The sequence below is a fragment of the Moschus berezovskii genome, chromosome 27, assembly GCF_049115385.1.
Source record: "Moschus berezovskii isolate FMDL1 chromosome 27, NW_MosBer_1.0, whole genome shotgun sequence".
NCBI lineage: Eukaryota > Metazoa > Chordata > Mammalia > Artiodactyla > Moschidae > Moschus > Moschus berezovskii.
In genome coordinates this window covers 31,962,949-31,985,439 of record NC_142486.1, presented here as the reverse complement: position 1 = coordinate 31,985,439, position 22,491 = coordinate 31,962,949, and the positions used below count along the sequence as shown (strand labels likewise).

The 22,491-nt window shown below is 47.3% G+C and overlaps 1 long non-coding RNA gene across 1 annotated transcript; it reads right to left on the bottom strand.

The window, feature by feature from the left end:
- Positions 1–588: 588 nt before the first annotated feature.
- Positions 589–13,871, bottom strand: LOC148773685 (uncharacterized). The gene is made up of 3 exons (XR_016036602.1): positions 13,491–13,871; positions 5,189–5,384; positions 589–4,039 (listed from the first exon to the last, which is right to left on the bottom strand). It is a non-coding gene; the product is annotated as an uncharacterized LOC148773685 (long non-coding RNA).
- Positions 13,872–22,491: the final 8,620 nt, after the last annotated feature.

Here is a 22,491-nt window from a genome sequence, read left to right as displayed (position 1 = left end):
CATGGCAGGCGTCATCCCACGTCACACGCAGTTGTGTATCAGTCTCCACGCCCTGCTCCACACACACACAGGAACCACAGATACCCCCACACACGTGCCTGACCACACAGGCAGGGGCGCAGGCACCCCCTCCCCGATGCTGAGATGGGACACAAGAGGATGCCACGTTCCCAGAGGGCATCCATCCTTATGGACAAGGGGAACCCGGGACCAGGTGCACAGGAGCTGGTGTAGCCTGGGGGCTGACTTCCAGCCCACCAAGCCTGGGTTCAAAGCCCACCCCTGCGAGTCACTCAACCCTCTATGTCTGTTTCCTCATCTGATTATTGAGACACTATCTATTCCCACCTCAAAGGGCTGTTTCTTTGGGGTGGGGGGAGGCCACGCTGCTCCACTGTCCAACCAGGGATTAAACCTGTGGTACCTGCATTGGGAGCATGGAGTCTTAACCACTGGGCCACCAGGGAAGTCCTTCAAAGGGCTATTGGAAAGACTAACTCATGGAACATGTAAGCACTCAGAAACCTGTTCACAGGAAGGACCATACAGATGTCAGCTATGATTACGATATGCTGATTTTTTAAAAAATGCACAATGTAACAGTTGACAGTTAAGTTTTATTTGGGGAAAAATGAGGACTGCAGCCTGGCAGACAGCAATTCAGATAGCTCTGAGAGACTGCTCCGAGGATGCGAAGGGTTGTTGTTCAGTCGCTAAGTCGTGTCTGACTCTTTGCAACCCCATGCACTGCAGCACACCAGGTCTCCCTGTCCATCACCGACTCCCAGAGCTTGCTCAAACTCATGTCCATCAAGTCGGTGATGCCATCCAACCGTCTCATCCTCTGCCACCCCTTTCCCCTCCCGCCTTCAGTCTTTCCCAGCATCAGGGCATTTTCCAGTGAGTCAGCTCTTCACATCAGGTGGAGCTTCAGCTTCAGCATGAGTCCTCCCAGTGAATATTCAGGGTTGATTTCCTTTAGGATTGACTGCTTTCATCTCCTTGCAGTCCAAGGGACTCTCAAGAGTCTTCAGCACCACAGTTCGAAAGCATCAATTCTTTAACACTCAGCCTTCTTTAGAGAGACATACAACCCCAAACAAAAACTCACATGCAAAAAGACACACAGACATACAGACTGGTTTCTGTCTGTCTGACCTAACACCTTGCCCTGCCCAGGGTGTGGGATCAGGACCCCAGCAGTCTGTGGGACTGAGCCCTAAACCTGTGGGATTTGATACCCAACTCCAGGTAAGTAATGTCAGGATCGAATTAAATTATAGGATACCCAATTGGTGTCCAGAGAATTGGAGAATTGGCTGGTGTGGAGGAAAAAATATTCACTTATTTGGTATTGGAAGTGTTACAAGTAGATAATTTTATCTTTATGAGGGTATTGTGAGGATGAAATGAGATAATGCATATAACAAGAGCTCAGGAAGAATTTGCCATTTGCCTTAACATGGTAACAGCATGATTTATTTGGGTTTTATGAAATAAGAACTGAGTAGCAGTCCTTGAATTCAGAGTACCCATAGACTGAGATAGGAGAAAAATTAGTTTTGTTTTCACTAGTCTGTAACTGAAATTTAGTGTCTGTCTTCAATTCCTGATGTAGCAATATCCACAGACCTATGACTTCATCACCAAGCAGAGCCACAAATATTTTCATATCCCAAGACTGTCATATGTATAATGACACAGCTGGCTTCTTTTGTAACCTGTTGGGGGGGGTTGCATTGGAAAAGACTCTTCTGAATGTGGATGTGATCAGTCATGTCTGACTCTCTACAGCCAACAGTCTCCTCTGTCCATGGAATTTCCCAGGCAAGAATACTGGGGCAAGTTGCCATTTCCTGCTCCAGGGAATCTTCCTGACCCAGGGATCAAACCCACATCTCTTGCGTCTCCCGCACTGGCAGGTGGATTCTTTACCACTACATCAGCTGGGAAGACCAATGTCAGGATGTTTGCAAGTTATTTTGAAATTTATCCAAAAAAAAAAATAAAAGGCTGTATAGAGTTATAAATGGATGGAGAGATAGAGAGATGAAGAGATGAATAGATGGAGAAAGGGATGGATGGATGGATGGATGGATATAACAAGCCATTATCTGGGTGATCAGTATGGGGTATTCTCTGCACAAATCCTCCAACTTTTCTATATGTTTGAACATTTTTACAATAAAATGTTGGGGGAAAGATTTCTGAAAGAGAGAAAAGGATGAACCTGAGAAAGACAAAGACATTCAAAGTCTGAGTAAAGAAAGATACATCCTAAAGCTCATGTTTATCATTGAGTCCTTTTATCAAATTATATAGGGAAGCAAATGGACAAAAGAAGTGCAAGGACTTTTCTGGTGCTGGTAGTACAGTGGATAAGAATCACCAGCCAAAACAGGGAACAGGGGTTCGATCATGGGTCTGGAAGAGTCTACATGCTGTGGAGCAACTACGGAGCCACAGCTACTGAGCCCGCGCTGTAGAGCCTGTGCTCTGCAGCAAGAGAACCCACTGCAAAGAGAAGCCTGAGCACAGCAACTAAGAATAGCCCCGGCCCCCTGCAACTCGAGGAAGACTCCTCATGGCAACGAAGGCCTAGCACAGCCATACAGAAAGAAAGAAGCATAAAATGCAGACACACACTGCAAGTCTTCAGTTACTGCACATTAAGTGGGGAAAAATCACATTTTCCCTAGAAGGAAAGTTCACTCTCTAGGCTGTATTGCCAACGTGACGCCCACAGGCCGCCTGTGGCACTGAGCAGTTGAAATATGGCTGGTCAGATCCGAGATATGCTGTAAAATATATACCTGATTTTGAAGACTTCATATCAGAAAAAAAGGGGGGTGGCAGAGAGAGAGAGGATGGAAAATAGCTCTGGAATATTTCAAAGTACTGATTACATGTTGAAATGTTAAACTTTGGATATAGTGAATTAAATAAAATATAGCTAAAACTAATTTCCCTTGCTTCTTTTTACTTTTTTAAAAGTGCACCTCCAAGAAAATTAAATGACATATGCGGCTACATTAGTTATGTTTCTTCTGGGTAAGCTGGGTCTACAGGAAGAGCCCACTGAGAAAATTCTGACTTTACCAAGACACATGCATTTCTCTTATGCTTCTAGAATTATTTTTTTCTTTCACTGGCCAACTAGACAGGGATATATACCAGGAAAAAAAAATTCACTGGCTGACTAGACATGGATATGCCACGAAGGGCGTAATTATTTCCCTTCACTTATCTTTGGCAGAGTACCTGCTTTTTCCATTTTTCTTGTGGCTCATACCTCTGGGAAATAATGATGTCAAATTAGTGTTTAAGACATTTGGAAGTAAAATAAAATCTTTATATAATAAAAATATTTTTAGATGAAATATCCAGTCTTAAGTCAACAGAAATAAATCCAGAAATGAATTCAATACAAAATATACTTTTGGAAGGGGTGCCTTGACCCCACAAGAGTCCCCAGGAACTGGGGTGTCCCTCCCCTCCTTTGAGAATCACGTGGTTTCTGACCAGGATTTTCCTGTTTCCAGATGACTCTGCCCCAAGAAGACAGTCATCAGAAAAACATGAGGCCCCATGTGACAGTCGCCTGACCCTTCTGTGTGGGCCGTGGCACCAGCCCTGACTGGGCAAGCATGAGGTTTGGTCACTCTGGGCTCTGCTCCAGAATAAAGAGACCTGGAGAGGAGTCTGCCAGAGTAGACAACAGCTCCGTCCCCCAGCCAGAGCATGGTATCTAGCTACGTCAGGGTCCATGCCCCTGTACACCTACCCCAAAGGCAGCCAGAGCAGGGGGATACCTGGGAGGTGGGGCCAGGCTGGCCCACCTGTCACTATCATCAGCAACTTACTGTGAGGTCCTTGCTGGACTGGCTTTCTCGTACTGCTCACCTCTCCAGACTTGAGCCCTTCTCTTCCTTGTTAACATATTTTGAGCACGTTCCAGGTGCTGGCGCCAGACAAAGCTCAAATCATTTCATTCCTAGGCGCCTTTCAGGAAGGAGCTGTCATTACGTTTCCTAATTCACTGATAAGAAGACGAAAGCACAGAGAGGTTAAGTGAATGGTCCAAAGTCACACAGCTCAGGACCCATATGCTTGACAACCACTCTGCGCTGCCTCTTTGAAGAAGAGCCAGAAACCCAAGTGCTCCATTTCAATACACCAGTTCTTACCAGGGAAGATGTCACACTGCTCACCAGCGCCTCTGCCCAGGAGAGCTGCTCCTCCTCAGGTGGCCCACATCCTCAGGGCGTCACCACCCGCCAGTCACCCAGCCAGACACTCCAGTCTAGCAGCCGTGCTTCCTCCACAGTCCTAGGTGTCTCTGACATCAGCCGCTTTCTCTCCAGCCCCTCCCCTCACTACCAACTTGCGTCAGCTGGTGCAAGTCACTTGGCCTCTCTATGCCTCAGTTTCCCCATCTGTAAAATGGGGATAATGAGGGGCCTATCTCATAGAATCATTTGAGATCAAAGTGATTTTTTTTTAATTTTTATTTTTGGCTGCACCAAGGCTTAGTTGTGGCATGTGGGATCTAGTCCTCTGACCAGGGATGGAACTGGGGCCCCCTGCTTTGGGAGTGAAGAGTCTTAGCCACTGGATCACCAGGGAAGTCCCCAATGTGATTTTTTTTTTTAGCTTTAATTTTTAATTTTTCTTTATTTTGGCTGCATCGAATGGCTTGTGGGATCTCAGTTCCTGGACCAGGGACTGAACTTGGGCCATGGCAGTGAAAGTCCAAATCTTAACCACTAGGCCACCAGGGACCTCCCAAAGTGATTTTTTTTTCATTAAAATACACACATATATACATTTTAACATATATATATCAGGGCGTACCATGGCCCTGGCATACAGTAAGAGCTCAATGCCATTTAATTATCATAATGAGCGTCTGCATCCTGAGCCCAGCACAGTGGACAGGACCACAGATGTCTGGGAGGTCAGAGATGGTTTCCTGGGCAGATTTTATCATGCCCTTCCCTAGCTGGAGGTCCTGTGGTGCAATCCCCAGGAGCCTAAGCATGAAGCACAAACTCCTTGGGCTGTCTCAGGGACCCCAGCTTTGGTCACCTACCCGCTACTGCCCACACCCACCCATCTCCTTCCCCCATCCCCAGTCCCAGCATGGAGTTCTCCCCACTATGGGCCCCCGCAGTTTGTCAGTTTATACCTGCTTGTCTGTTGACTCTCCCCCCACTGGAATGCCCCAGCTATGAGGGCCAGGACCTCACCAGGTGCCCACAGCTGGGTCTCCCAGCAGGTACACTTTGCAGGTGCTTCAACACGTGTTTGTGGCATGACCAAATGTGGGAATCCGTGAAGGAAAAAATGGATCTCTTCCGTCACTTGTTCTACAGCCTGGGAAACTGAAGGGGAGATGCGGTGATGTCACAGGTCAGACACAATGTGTGGCGGAGCCAGATTGGGGTTATTACTGGGAAATATTTCATGAGGACAAAGGGGTCACATACCTGCAGACCCTTCAGGGGTCTTGCCCAAATCATTGCCCTTCATCACGACTACAGTTCCCCCTGAGCACTGGGGTAGGGGCCAGCTGAAAGGTCTTTTCATCCAATGCTGGGATGGGGGGGTCAGGATGGTCCCTCTGGTAGGGTACAAGGACCCTCCACGGGATGGGAAATCATATCCTAATGGCTGAGTCATAGCCAGGGGGTGGAATGGCATCACTGGCAAGCATGATCCATGACATCCATCCCAAACTCATCCCGGCCCTTTGCTCCAATCCACGGAGCTTGGCTGTATTCACATTGGCTCACTGGGAAGATACCGCCGAGGAGGAAGGAAGAAGCAAACCCAGAGAGGAGACAGCCGGCTTGGGGTGGGCAGCCTGACCGGCGTCCCGCGTGGAGGGAGAGAACCAGGTCTTGATGCCCAGGCCCAGGAGGCACCTATTGTCCTGAGTCCTCACTTGCACCCTCATGAAACGGGCAGAACTGTTATCTCTGAGCGGGGCTCAGAGAGGTTGAGGGCTTTGCCCAGGGTCACATAGCCAGCCAGAATTACCCTGGGGCTGGAACTCCCGGGCCTCCCCTGCAGCATTCCAGCTGATCCCAGTCCACACGTCAGCCCATGCCAAGTGTTTAACACGTTGCTGCCTTTAGTTATTTTTTACAAGAAACTCAAAGCTATGTGCCGTTAGCCCCATTTTACAGAGGAGGAAACTGAGGCTTATATAAGGGAGACCATTTACCCAGAGTCCACAGCCGGCAGGAGTGGGATTTGAACCCAGTGCACCTTCAGGGCCCACGGGCTTCCCCCTGCACCTGCCTGCCGCCTTCATCATCGCCTCTTGGCTTCGGCACAGTTGGGCAGGAGCAGGCGGGTTGACCCACACTCAGTCAAGGACACGGGGCTGCAGCCACCCCCCTACCTTCCCAGGCCTCTGGCTCCCCCAGCACCTGTGTACCTGGTCACTCTGTTCTCATGCATGACCTCCTGCCTTGGCCCTGCCTGACCCGCCCCCCCCTCCCCCGCCACCATCCCCAGAAGCCCCTTTGAAAGAGTGACCGGAGCTGGAATGAGGGACTGAGGCTGAGGGATGGGCAGACGGACAGCCAGCCTGGAGGCAGGCTGGGACACAGCCAAGGGACCCAGATGACCATGGCAAGCACAAGAAAGCAGGCGATGTACACGCAAAATGCTGACGTTTGATGTGAGCAAAGCAGACAGAGCAATCTGAGTGAACTGTGGACCAGAAGAGAAAGAGAAATGCCGCTTCTCACCAGCCTAACATGGCCCCCTGGAGGCCAAGTGTGTGACCTTTAAAGAAATACTCTGAAAACTAGATTTGGCTCAGCTGAAACTTTTGGAGTCCTTCCCCGACCCTGCCACCATAGCTTTCAGTTCAGTTCAGTTCAGTTCATTTCAGTCGCTCAGTCGTGTCCGACTCTCCACGACCCCATGAATCACAGCATGCCAGGCCTCCCTGTCCATCACCAACTCCCGGAGTTCACTCAAACTCATGTCCACAGAGTCGGTGATGCCATCCAGCCATCTCATTCTCCGTCGTCCCCTTCTCCTCCCGCCCCCAACCTTTCCCAGCATCAGAGTCTTTTCCAGTGAGTCAACTCGTCGCATGAGGTGGCCAAAGTATTGCAGTTTCAGCTTTAGCATCAGTCCCTCCAATGAACATCCAGGATTGATCTCCTTTAGAATGGACTGGTTGGATCTCCTTGCAGTATAAGGGACTCTCAAGAGTCTTCTCCAACACCACAGTTCAAAAGCATCGATTCTTCGGCGATCAGCCTTCTTCACAGTCCAACTCTCACATCCATACATGACCACTGGAAAAACCATAGCCTTGACTAGACGGACCTTGGTTGGCAAAGTAATGTCTCTACTTTTTAATATACTATCAAGGTTGGTCATAACTTTCCTTCCAAGGAGCAAGGCGGGGACACAGCCAAGGGACCCAGATGACCATGGCGAGCATGAGAAAGCAGGCGATGTACACGCGAAATGCTGACGTCTGATGTGAGCAAGGCAGACAGAGCAATCTGAGTGAACTGTGGACCAGAAGAGAAAGAGAAAGAGAAATGCGGCTTCTCACCAGCCTAACATGGCCCCCTGGAGGCCAAGTGTGTGACCTTTAAAGAAATACTCTGAAAACTAGATTTGGCTCAGCTGAAACTTTTGGAGTCCTTCCCCCACCCCGCCACCATAGCTTTATCAAGATGTAATTCACATACCAGAGAATTCCCCAGTGGTCCAGTGGTTCCACTGCAGGGGGCAGGGGTTTGATGCCTGGTTGGGGAACTAAGATCCCATGGTGTGGCCAATTTTTTTTTTAAACTCACATACCATACAGTTCACCCACTTAAAGTGAACATTTCAATGATTTTTAGTATATTCAAAGTTGTGCAACCATCACACAGTCAATTTTAGAACATTTTCATCAGCTCAAAAAGAAACTCTGTACCTTTTATTATCACTTCCCTGTTCCTCATTCTGCTCCCCACAGCCTCAGTTCAGTCCAGTTCAGTCGCTCAGCCATGTCCAACTCCTTGCAACCCCATGGACTGCAGCACACCAGACCTCCCTGTCCATCACCAACTCCCGGAGTTAACTCAAACTCATGTTCATCCAGTCGGAGATGCCATCCAACCATCTCATCCTCTGTCACCCCCTTTCTCCTCCCGCCCTCAATCTTTCCCAGCATCAGGGTCTTTTCCAATGAGTCAGTTCTTCTCATCAGGTGGCCAAAGGATTGGAGTTCCAGCTTCAGCATAAGTCCTTCCAAGGAATATTCAGAAGTGATTTCCTTTAAAATTGACTGGTTTGATCTCCTTGCAGTCCAAGGGGACCCACTAATCTTTCTGTCTCTACAGATCTAGCTATTTTGGACATTTCCTATGAGTGGTATCTCGTATATTAGGGCCTCTCGTCCCTTTAGGATCAGGCTGTCAAGGTTCACCCACACTGTAGCACATATCAGTACTTCAGTTCTTGGGGAGGGGGATAAATTAGGAGTTTAGGATTAACATATACACACCACTATATATAAAATAGATAACCAGCAAGGACCTGAAGGGACAAAGTAGGTGATTAATTAGTTAATCCCACTAGGTGACTGCAAGTAGAAAAATACGGGAGACCCCTGTAAAATTAATGATTACTCGAGAAAGCAGGTTTGCTTAACCACAAAACCAAGCAGGCTTGCTTAGCAACAAAACCATGTAACAGAAGCACAAGACAAGCACCCAAAACAATAAAACAATGGTGGCATGAGACCCACATCCTGGGCAGTGAGCTCACTAATTTAATGATCCCTGGGACACGCTCTCTGCACACAGAGAAGAAAACAATAATTTGCAGACCCAGCTTGACCATGTAGGGACAAGAAAACTCCTTTCTCCGACGCGGAGGAAGAGTTGATGATGGAAGCATGATGTTTACTCGAGAAAGACAAAGGTCTTCTCCCCCTCCCCACTCTTCCTTTGATTAAAAAACTGTAGCCCAGTAAGTTCTCAGGGTGTGGCACATCTCGGCCACCTGCTTGGAAGCCTCGCAAGCTATTCTAATAAATCACTTCTGATCTACCACTTTGCTCTCGCTGAGTTCTTCTCTGAACTGAGACATAAAGGACTGTGGTACCAGAGCTCTTCAGAGCCCCCCTGAAATGACACCGATCGGTTCCAATGTCAGTAGCTCATTCCTTGGGGAGGGGGGTAAACTGGGAGTTTGGGATTAACATATACACACCACTATATATAAAATAGATAACCAACAGGGATCTACTGTACAGCACTCGGAACTGTACTCAGTATTTTGTAATAACCTACAATGCAACAGAAACTGGAAAAGAATAGACACATGTATGTAAAACTGACTCACTGTGCTGCTCACCTGAAACTAGCGCAACACCGTAAATCAGCTAGCTTCAGTGAAGAGAAATGCCTTCTTTCTTTTTATTGACTGGTAGCATTTCGGGCTGCCGTCTATGGGGTCACACAGAGTCGGACACGACTGAAGTGACTTAGCAGCAGCATTTCATAGCACAGACACTGACATTTTGTTTGTCAGTTCATCCAGCTGACAGACATCTGGGTTCGTCCCTCTGTTTGATATGATGAATAACCTGCTATGAACATCCCTGTACAAATTCCTGTGTGTTTCTGCTTCTCTTGGGTCCATGCCTCGGAGCAGAAGCGCTGGGTCACATGGGAAAGAACCTTGGGGTCTTCATCCACATTCGGAGACCCTTGATAAACACATGGGCAAGAAACTCTAAGACTAATCCCAGGACATCTCACACAGGCTTCTCACATGCCAGTCTCTGCTCTCTAGTCACTCACCGCAGCTTCACAACAACCGACTCATAAGGTACTAGTATTATCTCAATGGTACAAAGAAACTGAGGCAGAATTCTGACTGGCTCCCGAGACCCTGCTCTTAACACTAGACCAGAACAAGATTTCTGATGGGTGATAAAATGGTGGACAGAACAGAGCAAGGCCACCTGGGAGTCACACCCCAAGGACTTGGGGCTGTGGCTTCCTCTCCCTTCCTGAGTTGACCCCAAGGGACAAGCGTCTCACCAGGGAGGAGCCCACTGAGCACCCTCAGGCCTGGCTGCACCCCTCCTGGGTGAGATTTTTTTTTTTAATATTTATTTACTTGGCTTCGCCGGGTCTTAGTTGCAGCACACGGGATTTTTTTTTTTTTTTTTTTAGCTGATGTACACAGGATCATTAGTTGCAGCATGTGGGGTCTGGTTCCCTGACCAGGGATCGAACCAAGTCCCCCTACATTGGGAGCATGGAGTCTTAGCCACTGGAAGTTCCCTGGATAAGACTTGTTTTTTCGGACAGTGCTGGGTCTTCATTACAGAACTTACACAGGACTGGGGAAACAGAATCTTGGAAGGCAGAAATAAAACCTTGTGCATACCAGAACTCAGGAGGAAGGAGCAGTGACCCCACAAGAGGCTGACCCAGACTTGCCTGTGAGTGTCCAGGAGTCTCCAGTGGAGGCGTGGGTCAACAGTGGCCTGCTGCAGGGTCAGAGGCATTGAATACAACAGTGTATGCACAAGACCTTCTGAAGAAGGTGGCCATTATCTTCTTTACCCCTACCATAGTTTGGTCTCAGGTCAAACAACAGGGAGGGAACAGGGCCCTGTCCATCAACGGGAAATTGGATTAAAGATTTACTGAGCATGAAAATATCAATAACCTCAGATATGCAGATGACACCACCCTTATGGCAGCAAGTGAAAAGGAACTGAAAAGCCTCTTGATGAAAGTGAAAGCGGAGAGTGAAAAAGTTGGCATAAAGCTCAACATTCAAAAAACAAAGATCATGGCATGAGGTCCCATCACTTCACGGCAAATAGATGGGGAAACAGTGGAAACAGTGAGAGACTTTATTTTCTTGGCTCCAAAATCACTGCAGATGGTGACTGCAAAATGAAAGTGAAGGCGCTCAGTCGTGTCCCACTCTTTATGACCCCATAGACTGTAGCCCACCAGGTTCCTCCATCTATGGAATTTTCCAGCAAGAATACTGGAGTGTGTTGCCATTCCCTTCTCCAGGGGATCTTCCTGACCCAGGGATCAAACCCAGGTCTCCCGCATTGCAGGCAGACACTTTACTGTCTGAGCCACCAAGGAACTGCAGCCGTGAAATTAAAAGATGCTTGCTCCTTGGAAGAAAAACTATGACAAACCTAGACAGCGTATTAAAAAACAGAGACTTTACTTTGCCAATAAAAGTCCATCTAGTCAAAGCTATGCTTTTTCCAGTAGTCATGTACGCATGTGAGAGTTGAACCATAAAGAAAGCTGAGCATCGAAGAATTGATGCTTTAGAACTGTGGTGCTGGAAAATACTCTTGAGAGTCCCTTGGACTGCAAGATCAAACCAGTCAATCCTAAAGGAAATCATTCCTGAATATTCACTGGAAAGACTGATGCTGAAACTAAAGCTCCAGTACTTTGGCAACCTGATACGTAGAACTGACTCACTGGAAAAGACCCTGATGCTGGGAAAGATTGAAGACAGGAGGAGACGACAGAGGACGAGATGGTTGGATGGCATCACCGACTCGATGGACATGAGTTTGAGCAAGCTCCAGGAGTTGGTGATGGACAGGGAAGCCTGGCGTGCTGCAGTCCGTGGGGTTGCAAAGAGTCAGACACGACTGAGTGACTGAACTGGACTGAACTGAACTAAGCATGGCCTCGCCCATCAAAACAAGACCTAGTTTCCCCCACAGTCAGTCTCCCATCAGGAAGCTTCCATAAGCCTCTTATCCTTATTCATCAGAGGGCAGACATAATGAAAACCACAATCACAGAAAACTAACCAGCTGATCACATGGACCACAACCTTGTCTAACTCAATGAAACTATGAGCCAAGCCATGCAGGGCCATTCAAGACAGACAGGTCACAGTGGAGCGTTCTGACAAAAAACATGGTCCACTGGAGAAGGGAATGACAAACCACTTCAGTATTCTTGCTTTGAGAACCCCATGAACAGCATGAAAAGGCAAAAAAATAGGACACTGAAAGATGAACTCCCCGGGTCAGTAGGTGCCCAATATGCTACTGGAGAAGAGGGTGAAATAACTCCAGAAAGAATGAAGAGACAGAGCCAAAGTGAAAACAACACCCAGTTGTGGATGTGACTGGTGATGAATGTAAAGTCTGATGCTGTGAAGAACAATATTGCATAGGAACCTAGAATGTTAGGTCCATGAATCAAGGCAAATTGGAAGTGATCAAACAGGAGATGGCAAGAGTGAACATCGACATTTTAGGAATTAGCAAACTAAGATGGACTGGAATGGGTGAATTTAACTCAGATGACCATTATATCTACTACTGTGGGCAGGAATCCCTTAGAAGAAATGGAGTAGCCATCATGGTCAACAAAAGAGTCCAAAATGCAGTACTTGGGTGCAATCAAAAACAACAGAATGATCTCTGCTCATTTCCGAGGCAAACCATTCAATATCACAGTAATCCAAGTCTATGTCCCAACCACTAATGCCAAAGTAGCTGAAGCTGAACGGTTCTATGAAGGCCTACAAGACCTTCTAGAACTAACACCAAAACAACGCGTCCTTTTCATCATAGGGGACTGGAATGCAAAAGTAGGAAGTCAAGAGATACATGGAGTAACAGGCAAGTTTGGCCTTAGAGCATGGAATGAAGCAGGCAAAGGCTAACAGGGTTTTGCCAAGAGAACGCACTGGTCACAGCAAACAGCCTCTTCCAACAACACAAGAGAAGACTCTACACATGGACATCACCAGATGGTCAATACTGAAATCAGATTCCAAAGATGGAGAAGCTCTATACAGACAGCAAAAACAAGACCTGGAGCTGACTGTGGCTCAGATCATGAACTCCTTATTGCCAAAGTCAGACTTAAATTGAAGAAAGTAGGGAAAACCACTAGACCATTCAGGTACAACCTAAATCAAATCCCTCAAAATTATACAGTGGAAGTGACAAATAGATTCAAGGGATTTGATCTGATAGAGTGCCTGAAGAACTATAGACGGAGGTTCATGACATTGTACAGGAGACGGTGATCAAGACCATCCCCAAGAAAAAGAAATGCAAAAAGGCAAAATGGTTTTCTGAGGAGGCCTTACAAATAGCTGTGAAAAGAAGAGAAGAGAAAGACAAAGGAGAGAAGGAAAGATACGCCCATCTGAATGCAGAGTTTCAAAGAATAGCAAGGAGATATAAGAAAGCTTTCCTCAGTGATTGGTGCAAAGAAACAGAGGAAAACAATAGAATGGGAAAGACTAGAGATGTCTTCAAGAAAATGAGAGATACCAAGGGAACATTTTAATGCAAAGATGGGCACAATAAAGGACAGAAATGGTATGGACCTAACAGAAGCAGAAGATATTAAGAAGAGGTGGCAGGAATACACAGAACTACACAAAAAAAAGTTCCCAATGACCCGGACAACCATGATGGTGTGATCACTTACCTAGAGCCAGACATCTTGGAATGTGAAGTCAAGTGGGCCTTAGAAAGCATCACTATGAACAAAGCTGGTGGAGGTGATGGAATTCCAGCTGAGCTATTTCAAATCCTAAAAGATGATACTGTGAAAGTGCTGCACTCAATAAGCCAGCAAATTTGGAAAACTCAGCTGTGGTCACAGAACCAGAAAAGGTCAATTTTCATACCAATCCCAAAGAAAGCAATGCCAAAGAATGTTCAAACTACTGCACAACTGCACTCATCTCACACGCCAGCAAAGTAATGCTCAAAATTCTCTAAGCCAGGCTTCAACATATGTGAACAGAGAACTACCAGATGTTCAAGCTGGGTTTAGAAAAGGCAGAGGAACCAGAGATCAAACTGCCACCATCCGTTGGACCATAGAAAAAGCAAGAGGGCTCCAGAAAAGCATCTACTTCTGCTTTATTAACTCACAAGGTGAAACAAACAGCACTGTAAAAAGGTTGAAGTAAAACCAGAGCTGCATTTCTGCTCACAAACAGATAATGATATCATCTGCAGCCTGGAATTATAAGTGGAAGCCCCTGAAAATTTGAAGTCTCATGCAAGGAATGGACGCACAGCCCAGGACCCTTTCCCAATTGGTATTCCAGATTACTGTTAACAAGGGACAGCGCTGTTTAATTCTGGATGCTGCTGGGCCCAATTTTATGATGTATGTGCAGTTACTTCTATTGTTTTTATTTCTTTTCTTTTAATGAGTGTATATTGAACCAAGTCAAATAATCTTCTATAAAGAATTGAACTTGTGCGTCATGAATGGAGTGGTTTTTTGGCTACCAAATCTTTCAAACCTAAAACGAAAGTAAACCTTTCTAAACACCAGGACCAGGTGGCACTAGTGGCAAAGAATCTGCCTGCCAACGCAGGAGATGCAAGCGATGCAGTTTCAACCCCTGGGTTGGGAAGATCCACTGGAGTGGTAACCCACTCGTTTTCTTGCCTGGAGAATCCCATGGACAGAGGAGCCTGGTGGGTCCATGGGGCCACAAAAGAGTTAGACGCAACTGAGCACACACAGCCTCAGTTTTAAAGCTGAAGGTGCAGGGCCTGGGAAACCCCTTGGTCCCAGGTGGGCGGGACAACTGGTCACCCTACTGGCCCAGAAGCCCCATCAACTGCCAGCCCTGCCACCCATCACTGCCCGCCCCCCCAGCACCTTACACTACAAGTCACATTCCAGCTTTTGTCCAGCATCTCGTAGTCTCAGCTGTGGTTTTCTTGTACCATTTCTCACTTTACCCTCATTCTCCAGCCCCAACTTCTCATGGGTCTTTGGCAAAACAAGAAATATACAGAGTCTGAATTCTTTATTATTCTGGACTTACTCCATTTCAACTCTTGTCCATTCTGAGATGAAGACCTTCCTCTGTTATGGACCCCCTTTCTTTAATGAAACAATAGGGGAGTGGAAGTGGTTGTGAGATTTTTAATGTCTTCATTAATCAAAATAAAAAATTAGCCATCTTGGCTTCCTTGGTGGTCCAGTGGTTAAGATTTTGCACTTCTATGGCAGGGGACGTGGGTCCGATTCTGGATTGGGGAAGTTCCCCAGGCCACTAGGTCCATGTGGCAAAAGAAAAAAACAAAAACAGCCAACTAATGTCCCTCCTTAAATTTTAAAAATCAACTTTAAATTTTAGTTTCAGACTTGGACAAAAACTGTGAAAATAGAACAGAGAACTCATATCCAGCTTCCCCTGTTTTCAACATTAATAGATTTTTACTTACTAAAGTCTGTGCTTCATTCTAATTTCCTTAAAGTCATGTTCTGTTCCAGAAGCCCGTCTGGGACACCACATTACATGTAGGTTGCTCTGGGCTGTGACAATTCCTCAGACTTTCCTGAGTTTTTGATCACCTTGATTCTTTCCAGGAATAATTGTCAAGTCCCTCAACGGGGGTTTGTCTGATTGTCTCTTCATGACTTCTCTGTCTACTCAGTAGTTAAGACTCCCTGCTTCCACTGCAGGGCCACAGCTTAGATCCCTGGCTGGGGAACTAAGATCCTGTAAATCCCATGCCTCACCTCCAAAAAAAAGAAGAATGTAGTCTGTGTTTTGGGAGGAAGACCATAGAGGTGAAAGGGCATTGTTAACACAATCACGTCAAGGGTACATGCCCTCAAGATGACGTATCACTGTTGGTGGTGACCTTGAACACCTGGCTGATTGAGGTGAATTATCTGGAATTCTTTTGTGTGTGAAATTCATCTCTCTGATATTTTGTTTTTGTTCAGTCACTCAGTCATGTCTGACTCTTTGCAACCCCATGAACTGCAGCATGCCAAGCTTCCCTGTCCTTCACTATCTCCCAGAGTTTGCTCAAACTCATGTCCATCGAATTGGTGATGCCATCCAACCATCTCATCCTCTGTCATTCCCTTGTCCTCCTGTTTTCAGTCTATCTCAGCATCAGAGTCTTTTCCAGTGAGTCAGCTCTCTGCATCAGGTGGCCAAAATATTGGAGCTTCAGCTTCACCATCAGTCCTGTCAATGAACATTCAGTGTTGATTTCCTTTAGGACTGACTGGTTTGATCTCCCTGCTGTCCAAGGAACTCTCAAGAGTCTTCTCCAACACCACAGTTCAAAAGTATTAGTTTTTCAGTGCTCAGCCCTCTTTATGGTCCAACTCTCACATCCATACATAACTACTGGAAAAACCATAGCTTTGACTAGACAGACCTTTGTTCCAAAGTGATATCTCTGCTTTTTAATAAGCTATCTAGGTTTGTCATAGCTTTTCTTCTAAGGAGCAAGCATCTTTTAATTTCATGGATGCAGTCACCGTCCACAGTGATTTTGGAGGCTGAGATAATAAAGTCTGTCACTGTTTCCCTTTTACCCCATTTATTTGCCAGATAGCCTCAGATATGCAGATGACACCACCCTTATGGCAGAAAGTGAAGAGGAACTAAAAAGCCTCTTGATGAAAGTGAAAGAGGAGAGTGAAAAAGTTGGCTTAAAGCTCAACATTCAGAAAACTAAGATCATGGCATCTGGTCCCATCACTTCATGGGATATAGATGGGGAAACAGTGGAAACAGTATCAGACTTTATTTTTTTGGGCTCCAAAATCACTGCGGATGCTGATTGCACCCATGAAATTAAAAGATGCCTTACTCCTTGGAAGGAAAGTTATGAACAACCTAGATAGCATATTAAAAAGCAGAGACATTACTTTGCCAACAAAGGTCCGTCTAGTCAAGGCTATGGTTTTTCTAGTGGTCATGTATGGATGTGAGATATGGACTGTGAAGAAAGCTGAGTGCTAAAGTTGATGCTTTTGAACTGTGGTGTTGGAGAAGACTCTTGAGAGTCCCTTGGACTTCAAGGAGATCCAACCAGTCCATTCTAAAGGAGATCAGTCCTGGGTGTTCATTGGAAGGACTGATGCTAAAGCTGAAACTCCAATACTTTGGCCATCTCATGCGAAGAGTTGACTCACTGGAAAAGACTCTGATGCTGCAAGAGATTGGGGGCAGGAAGAGAAGGGGACGACAGAGAATGAGATGGCTGGATGGCATCACTGACTCGATGGACATGAGTTTGAGTGAACTGTGGGAGTTGGTGATGGACAGGGAGGCCTGGCGTGCTGTGATTCATGGGGTCGCAAAGAGTCAGACACGACTGAGCGACTGAACTGAACTGATGGGACCGGATGCCATAATCTTCATTTTCTGACTGTTGAGTTTTAAGCCAGTTTTTTCACTCTCCTCTTTCACCTTCATCAAGAGGCTCTTTAGTTCCTCTTTGCTTTTGGCCATAAGGGTGGTTTCATCTGCATATCTGAGGTTATTGATATTTCTCCCAGAAATCTTGATTCCAGCTTGAGCTTCAACCAGCCTGGCATTTCGAATGATGTACTCCTCATATAAGTTAAATAAGCAGGGTGACAATATACAACCTTGACGTACTCTTTTCCCAATTTTGAACCAGTCCCTTGTTCCATGTCCCATTCTAACTGTTGCTTCTTGACCTGCATATAGCTTTCTCAGGAGGCAGGTAAGGTGGTCTGGTATTCCCAACTCTTTAAGAATTTTTCAGTTTGTTATGATCTACAGTCAAAGACTTTGGCATAGTCAATGAAGCAGTTTTTCTGGAATTCTCTTGCTTTTTCTATGGTCCAATGGATGTTGGCAATTTGATCTCTGGTTCCTCTGCCTTTCTATATCCAACTTGTACATCTGGAAGTTCTCGGTTTACATACTGTTGAAGGCCAGCTTGAAGGATTTTGAGCATTACTTTACTAGCATGTGAGATGAGTGCAATTGTGTGGTAGTCTGAACATTCTTTGACACTGCCCTTCTTTGGGATTGGAATGAACACTGACCTTTTTCAGTCCTGTGGCCACTGTTGAGTTTTCCAAATTTGCTGGCATATTAAGTAATAGCACTTTAACAACATCATCTTTTAGGATCTGAAATAGTTCAGCTGGAATTCCATCACATCCACTAGCTTTGTTCGTAGTGATGCTTCCTAACGCCCATTTGACTTCACATTCCAGGATGTCTGGCTCTAGGTGAGTGATCACACCATCGTGGTTATCCGAGTCATTGGGAGCTTTTCTGTACAGTTCTTCTGTGTATTCCTGCCACCTCTTCTTAATACCTTCTGCTTCTGTTAGGTCCATACCATTTCTGTCCTTTATTGTGCCCATCTTTGCCTGAAATGTTCCCTTGATATCTTTCATTTTCTTGAAGAGATCTCTAGTCTTTCCCATTCTATTGTTTTCCTCTATCCAAAGCCCTAACCCTGGCTTCACCACTGCATACTGTAACTGGCCCAAAGGGATTTGCCAGAGAGAGACAGAGCCCCCTCTGTGTGCCAGGCCTGTGTGGGTAATTTTTGTTTCACACAAGAGGCAGCTTTCTCACAAAATGGGGTTCAGTCTCCCCAGTTTACAGACGAGGCTGGGAGAGGGGCATGGAGCCCTGGGTCACATACTGTTGAGTGGTAGCTTCAGTGTTTGAACCCACTGGCTTCTCACCTCCCGTCCCACCCCTGCGCTGGGCTCACTAAACCTAACTGATGAGGAGCGGGAAGAAACCCAAGCCACAGAGCGGGGCACGTATACCAGCCTTGATCCCTTTGCTCTACCCTGGGGCCCCACACACCAAGAAACATGCCAGGCAAGACCCTTCAGCGGCTGCCGCTCTGGACACCCTGAGTTAGAAAACGGAAAAGAGGGTAGATGAACCACAGGATGCCCAGGCTTGAAGGGTGCCTGCCACCTGGTGTCGCCCCTACCTCACCGCCCTTTCTATACAAGGCCTGCGGGCGCCCACCCACTGGGAGAAGCCTGGACGCTTCTTTCAGGGAGTCTTGGCTCACTGCGTGGACCACATCCTGAGGCTCATCTCCATCACTCCCCGGCCCGCTAGCGGGACTGGACTGGGTGTCGGTGAAACCGGGGGTTCCTACTCCTAAGGGAAAGTCTGGGGATCCTGGACCCCACTCTTGACCTCCAAGCTCCCTCTGGTGCTCTCAGATCTGCGAAAAGCAGTTCAGGTTTCCAAGCGGGAGCAGTGGACTAGGCAGCATCCTGAGACGCTGATTCACCCCTTGGGAGACCCTTTCCTGCTCTCTGGTCGTGGGTACCTCCTCTGTAAACCGCGGGTAAGAGCTGACTACCCCGCCCAGGCGACCCGGATGCCGCTGGCCCGCTCGCCCGTGACCACAGCGCCCCCTTCTGGCTGGGTGCCTCTCGGCCTCGAGGGCACGTCCCCTGCTCTCTGTCTCCCCCTGCAGATCATTCCTGGAAGGGCAACACGGTTGAAAGCCACCCAAAAAGAGGCCAGAATCAGGTTTCTAAAGGGGCACTCCGGGGTTTCCATTCCAGCTCTACCACCTGCTAATGGAGCCTCAACGTGCCACTGAACCCCTCAAAACTTAACCCAACGCTTTGTCATTTATAAAAGACATACAAACAGGTGAGGAGGACATCCATGCCTCTCTGTGGTAACATTTGCCCAGGAAATTATTGGCTCCAGCCTTGTCCACTCAGCATCCTCAATGCTGAATGCCCACCACCCATCCCTGCCCTGGCTGGACCCTCAGCCTCTCTCCTGAACCACTGCTTAGGCCTCCAGTGGCCTCCAGGGTCCACTTGAATCCACCCTCCCAATGGCAGCCAGGGTTCTCTTTCTAAAAATACAGATCTCACGAGTCACTCTCCTGCTTGCCATAGTCGGTGGTCCTCTGTCAGCCTCAGGATAAAGTCACACCCTCCATGGTACCCTTCATACCTGTCAGATGGCTATTAACAAAAAGACAAGAGATTAACAAGTGCTGGTGAAGGACAGGGAAACCTGGCGTGCTGCAGTCCATGGGGTCGCAAAGAGCTGGACACTGAGCAACTGAACAACACAGTGAGTGCCGGTGAGCCTGTGGGGGAAAGGGAACTCTGGTGCGCAGAGTGGGGATGAGTTTGGTGCAGCCACTATGGAAAACAGTATGGAGGCGCCTCAAAATAGAAATCCCGTATGATCCATCAATTCCACTCCTGGGTATATACCCTACGGAAATTAAACCACTATCTTAAAAAGATATCTGCATGTTCACTGCAGAGTTACTTACAATAGCGATACGGAAACAAGGTAAGTGTCCACTGACGGATGCATGAATAGAGAAAATGTGGTGTATATATATGCAATGGAGTGCTATTCAGCCATAAAAAAGAATGAAACCTTGCCCTTTATTACAACATGGATGGGCCTCGAGGACATTATGCTAAGCAAAATAAGTCAGACAAAGAAAGGAAAAAAATGGAATGATCTCACTTTATATGCAGAATCTAAAAAAGCCAAATGATACAGAAAACAGATTGGTGATTGCCAGAGGCCGGGGGGGTAGGGATGGGGAGGCATGAAATGGAGGAAGTGGGTCAAAAGCCACAAAGTTCCAGTCATGAGATAAATAAGTCCTGTGAATATCATGCACAGCTCTGGTGATTGCAGTTAACAATAATGTACTATGATGTATTTGAAAGTTGCTAAGAGGGGAGATCTTTAAGGTTCTCATCACAAGAAAAACAACCGTGCAAGGTAACGAATGTTAACTAAACTTGTTGTGATGTCATTTTACAGTACACACACATATTAAATCATTGTTGCATACCCAAAACTATACATTTTATGTCAACTGTATCACACACACACCAAAAAGCCTTTTAGACCTGGACCCTGTCTTGTCTCTGACCCAATCATGTACCATTTCTTTCTCCATCCCAGGCTCCTGCATACCATCCACTGGGACCTTCTGCACCCCCTCACCTTATGGCAGTTCCTGCATCTTGGCCTTTGTGTCTGTTCTTCTGCTGGAAAACCTTGCCTGTATCACTGTTTACTATTTGTCATTCAGGATACAGCTCAACTGTCTCCACCACTGAAGTCTTCCTTCCTTCCTTCCCACTCACTGCCCTGCCCAGAGAAGAATGGGTTCTTCCTTCCCCTTGTCTTTCAGGTGTCTGCTCAGGGTCCACCTCCTCCAGGAAGCCATCCCTGACCACTCCATACCCCCAAGGTCCAGAGTTGGGATAGTGTGCCTTTGGTCTATTTCTTCCTGGGGACTGAGCTCTGTGAGGTCGGAGGCCGTGTCTGAGAACTGGAGCATCTCTGGCACCCAGCCAGGGCCCAGCATGGAGGAAGAAGTCAGCTGGGGTTTGGTGGACAGATGAATGAATATATGAATGAGTGAATGAAAGATCTGAACAAGCAACTCAGGGCTGGTGATCACAGGGAGGAGCTCCTGAGTGCTACTCAGAGGACCTCGTGGCTCCCTGGGAGGTAGAAAAGGCTTTGTTCTGGGACAGGTCTTGGCTCCTTTGACCCCATCTAAGCTTCAGCTGGATACGACTGAGCGACTTCACTTTCACTTTTCACTTTCATGCATTGGAGAAGGAAATGGCAACCCACTCCAGTGTTCTTGCCTGGAGAATCCCAGGGACGGGGGAGCCTGGTGGGCTGCCATCTGTGGGGTCACACAGAGTCAGACATGACTGAAGAGACTTAGCAGCAGCAGCAGCAAGCTTCAGTGTCTCCACAGGCAAACTTGGGAAAACAGTAAACCATTACCCGAGTGGTTATAAGGATTGACTGGGATCACATTGCTACTGACACTACTAGCCTCATGTTGAAGTCCATGGGCCCTTTAGGTGTTGGCCTCACGACGGTGTTTCTAGGAGGAAGTATCCAGGACACACAGTGCCCAAGGTCTCACCTTGGCCCCGCCCCCCACCCCCGGCCATAACTCTTCTAGCTGAGCCCCAGGCAGGCTTTTCCAGAGGCTGGGCTTTAGCCTCCCTGCCATTCCTGCTCCCTTGTGACATCCATCAGCTCCTGGCCAGCTGTCGTCCAGAGCGGCCACTTCCTCCACCAACCAGCCCCCCATCCATCACCGCAGCCCCGGGGACTTCAGCCCAGCTGCAGCCATCAGTCCCCGCACCCCTCCTGGGCTGGGGTTCCTGGCAGCCTCTCTGCTTAATCCCACCTCTGGGGATCGACAGCAGCTGGGTAGGGGCAGGTCTGGGGTAGGGGGCCAAGGAGACCTTCCATTCCAGCTGTTGGAAGGTGACCCCTCGCCCACTGACCTGCTGACTGAGCCCTTTAGCAGGCTACCCATTCAAAGGGGATTAGGAGCCCCATTTTCACAGCAGCTGACTTGTACTGAGCACTTCCTGTGTGTCACTTATTAAGTCGCCAAGTTGGGTCCAAGTCTTTGCGACCCCATGGACTGCAGCATGCCAGGCCTCCCTGTCCTTCACCATCTCTCAGAGTTCGCCTAGTTCATGTCCATTGAATCAGCGATGACATCCAACCATCTGGCCCTCTGTCGGCCTCTTCTCCTGTGCGTCAGACCCTCTTCCAAAGGGGCATTCTTTGCCTCTGCTAATTTAATCTTCAAAGCAAAATAGAAACAATCCATGAGGTTGGTTCTGTTATCATCCCACTTGATGAAGTGGG